Here is a 4,977-nt window from a genome sequence, read left to right as displayed (position 1 = left end):
TATAATTAATGGAATTTAAGGGCTAAAATTTTGGGAAACTAGGGCTTGGTATTGGAGACCTAGACTTGAGGATTTGAGGGGTCATTTGTGGTTAGATTTTGGTACTTTTGATATGTGTGGACTCATGGGGAGATAAGGAATCCATTGATGTGAATTTTATCGAATTTCAAGACGTGGTCTCGGAGGTCGGGTTTTGGTAATTTTGGGATTTGTGTTGTAAATTGATTATTTTCGCTTGGGCTTCGTTCCTTTAGCATATTTTGACGTCGTGATTCTGATTTTGGATAGATTCAACATGAGTGGAGGCTGATTCGAGGGGCAAAGGCGTCGGGGGATAGAGTTTGGATCGGATTGAGGTGAGTAATAATTGTAAATGATGTCCTGAGGGTATGAAACCCTGGATTTTCACATCGTTGTGCTATATTATGGTGATGCACACGCTAGATGACGAGCGTGGGGTCGTGCACTGTTGGGGATTGTGACTTAGTCCGTCCCGAACGACTGTTTTACTGCTTGTTTGATTGAAAAATATTTGTTACCATCAAGTTTTGGGCTAAATGCCATATTTGGGCCTCGTGCCAACTATTTGAACCCTTAGGGGATTTTTACTGATATTTCCTCACTGTTTTGACTTTATACTTGAACTCAGTCATGCTATATTCTATTGTTTTCATAACTCAGTCATGTTTACTCTACTTTAACACTAAAATGAGATTTTAAATGATCTTTTGGGCTGAGCACCATGTTTTACTGATGCCCCAGTAGCCTTTGAGATTCTGACCAAGTAAGGCCGAAGGACTATGTTGTGAGGAAACACCTGATTAGGATTATGAGACCGAGGGCCTGAGATTTGTATGCCACGAGGTGGCTTGTTGATATGAGGCCGAGAGCCTAGTGATGATGTCACGAGATGGCTTTATATTGCACTTGGTCCGTAAGGGGCCCCTCCAGGAGTCTACACACCCCTATGAGTGCGGGTACCCATTGTGATGTGAGATATAGCCCGAGGGGCTGGTATTGTTTATGAGATATTGCCCGAGGGGCGGATTTGTGATATTGTTCCCGAGGGGCAATCCTTATGTGTTTATCTTTCCTATTTGTTTGTCACTTACTTACTTAATTGTTAATAAGGCATTTTATGAAGTTTAAACTGAACCTAGTGATTTTACACATCTTTACTGCTTCACTATTTTTACTGGCTTTTATTGCTTCATTATAGCCTCTAATGTGCCTTACGTGATTTTATATTTCTCAGTCTTTATTTATGATTATTACTCACTGAGTTGGAGTACTCACTTTACTCTCTGCACCCCGTGTGCAGATTCAGGCTTTGTTGATCCTGCTTGCGAGGGTTGAGAGCTCCCAACAGATTTCGGAGTTCACAAGGTAGTTGTTCGGCGTCCGCAACCCCGTGTTTCTCCCCCTTTATCTCATTTCTTTCCCTTTCAGTGATTATGTAATAGTTTTGTAGACACTTCAGACTTGTATTACATTGATAGATGATCATGATTGGTGACACCCGGTATCGGATTGTATTGGGTTTTATTTTCGCAAGCCGTAATGTTCACTGCTTACCATTTTGGGATTATTGTTATGATGTTTAAGACTTAATGCTTATTAATTAAAATTGCTTAAAATTTATTTGGGAATGTGTCAGCTGGCCTTGACTTCACGAAAAGCGTCATCACGGTCAGATTCGAGTTTAGGGTTCGTGACAATAAACTTACAGGAAAAGAACAACATTAACAAGACAAAAAAGAAAATGAAATCAATGAAACTAGAAGAATAAGCTAGTACCATAAAGAGAGGAATGAACCTTTTAGGGAAGATTCAATTAATAGAAAGTCCAACAATTGGACAGAAGAATACCGCAGCTACAAACAGAACTTGAAACAGCAATCAATTCGAACGGAAAATCAGATGGCGAATCGAATCGGCTTCAATCCTCTGCTCACCTCCATTTTTAAAACCAGAATTGAAAGAAGAAATTGAAAATAGTTTTTGTATATTTTTCTGGAATACAAACCTATCTAATTCAAAACAGAAACATCATCTTTTGTATGTCTTTTCTTGAAATCTAAAAGAAGCTCGAATTGGATGAGAAAATTGAAAGGCAAAGAAAAGATATCCCCAAACCCTAATTCATCGCTCCCCCTTTTTAGGTTGTGAAAGGTTCCCCAAAATAGGAAAACGGCTGGAGCTTAAAAGGTCTCCTAGGTCCCAAAATTAGGGTTCCCGGTTAGAGATTTTTAAGGGTTTTGGGTTAATGAAAGGTGAGGGGTGGGCTGCCCAAATTTGGGCCCAGGAACATCTGAAAATGGACTAATTAAATGGGCTAAATTTATTTGAAATCAATTCAAAACTAGACTCAATAAACCTAAATGTATTATATGAAAAATATTAGGTATTTCCTTCTACAATTTATCTAAAAATGCAAAATCAACTATTTTTGGTATTTTCAAATATCATATAAAATAAGGTACTATTTTTGTATATATAAATGCAAAATCAACTATTTTTGGTATTTTCAAATATCATATAAAATAAGGTACTATTTTTGTATATATATTTTTATTATTTTATGAAAGGTATATAATCTAAAAGTAACTAGATAAAATATTAATTAGCTAAATAAAAGAAAATATTTTTTGTAATTTTTATTTTTGTGACAAAATAAAGTAAAAGAGTCAAAACTAATTGAAGTAATGATATTATGCCTAAACTAAATATTTATAGGCTAAACTATGTAAAATCCTCAAAGCATCACAAAACATTGTATATGAACCTAAAGCTAATGGCAAAACTAACACTGGAGTTGTGGTCAAGGCAGTCTTGAGCTTCTGAAAGCTTGCCTCACACTCATCCGACCACATGAAAGGAGCACCCTTTTGAGTCAATTTGGTCAAGGGTGATGCTATAGATGAAAATCCCTAAATGAACTGACGATAATAGCCTGCCTACACCCCGATGGGATATAAGGGAGTTTTTCAAATTAAAGTGACATTATTCGAAATGGGATTATTTATTCATTAATTCAGAGTCGCCACTTGGGGATAATTTATGGTGTCCCAAGTCACTGGTTTATTTTAAAATCCCAAATTGAGGAAAATTCAACTTTCCTTTTGAAGTCTGCGAACCAGAAATTCTGAATAAGGAATTCTGTTAACCCGAGGGAAGGTATTAGGCACCCCCGGATTCCGTGGTTCTAGCACGGTCGCTTAAACTATCATAATTGGCCTATTATCTGATTTTAATACATGTTTTAGCCTATGGTTCAATTTTAACTTTATAACCGCTTTTTTTTAATTATTTTTTTTAAAGAAAGATTCAACGTCATCTAAAACACGTCTTACACCACGTCACATAAATGCACCCGCGGTCCACGACATATTTTATCCAACGTTGTTGAGATTTGGATTTGGGTCACATAAATGCACACCCGAGTTTAGGAAAGTAATTTTTAAATAGCGCGCCTAAAGCAACTACGCTCTTTCAAGTTTGCGAGAGCCATGGAAAATTCAACTAAATGGCACACCTCGATTTCTAAAGGGCTAAAATTAATTAAGCGATGACTATGGGTTGGGGTACTTTCTTTGGCATGGCACGCCTAAATTTTAAAAGAGCTAACTAGTTTTATGAGGGCCATGGTTTGAGAGATTTTATTTGGCATGGCACACCTCAAACCTTTTCTATGCAAATTTGTACTCAACTAAAGAATGACATGAACCCACAAAATTCACAAACGGGCAAAAGGACATCTTAAAGTGCAAATAGCCAAGCTAATTCAAATCCGTAGAAAGTGAAACTAAACGAACCCGTTTTTCCATTTAAACATTTGCCAAACGAAACAGATCAAGACCCAAAAACTTATCGATAACACATAAATGAGATTAAGTCATGGGAATGTTAAATAATGTAGTCAGATATGTAATATGCATGTGAAGCTAGCAAGAAAATGCCAACATAAAGATATCATGTGAATTCTTCTCAAACACACACAACCCATTTATCATTCTTGACAAAGTAAGGCCCACAACTATGTGCAGTGAATCATATGGGCCTATTTGACTTAATAAAATCCCTTAGAGCTTTCTTCTTTAGAACTTTTACAAATTAAACTAATATATGATGAAATAATACTTAACTCACAAGCACATGCTAAAAAGAGAAACACTGCAAATGCAATTATATGGATTTAAACGGTAAAAATTATCTAGCTGATCAATTTGTTAATTACCATATAAAACCAATTTGTGCTAATACCATGAAACGACTGAACCTTGCTCAAACTAACAGGAACCAAAAATGAAAGAATTAATTAAAGGGATAAAAAGGACCTTATGTGAAGCTTTTCAAACGTGTATTGATATGAAACTCAAATATACATCAAAGTTGAACCCCAGTTGTCAAACTCGACCGTAGAAAATGGATAGCAACACGACCTCGGGTCGGCGACACAACCTCGAACGGATAATCGGAAATCGAATCGTCGGAAAATCGCCAGACCGACCAAATCTGGTGGATGCTGGTTTTAATGGAGAAATATGGATATGTTTTGGGTAGTTTTATTGTTGATTTTTGGGTGAAGAACATGGAGCTTTTGAGGCTCTTTCATGGTGGATTTTGGGGCTCTTTTAATGGAGATTCAAGGGCTATATTGAGGTAGTTTTCATGGAAGATAGTGGTGCGATGGGTGGAAATTTTGTGGTGTTAAAGCTGGAGAAGGGAGCTGAGAGTTTCTGAATTTTTCCTATAGAGACGAGAGCTCCAATTGAGGAAGAAGGTTGTTCGTTTTTTGCCTTTTTTGTTTTCCAGATTCGTTCTTTTTTTTAATTTTGTATTGTCATGAATCAAGCAAAATTAAACATGCACAAATAAATGCCAACAATTAACAAAATGCTACAAAAAATTGTAAATAATGGGAAAATTTATTTTTCTTGAATTTGTGGGAGTAATTCATATAGGGCAAAAATCACG

Source organism: Nicotiana tabacum, chromosome 3, assembly GCF_000715075.1.
Source record: "Nicotiana tabacum cultivar K326 chromosome 3, ASM71507v2, whole genome shotgun sequence".
NCBI lineage: Eukaryota > Viridiplantae > Streptophyta > Magnoliopsida > Solanales > Solanaceae > Nicotiana > Nicotiana tabacum.
The sequence above is the reverse complement of the archived record's forward strand: the minus strand, read 5'-3'. Positions refer to the sequence as shown.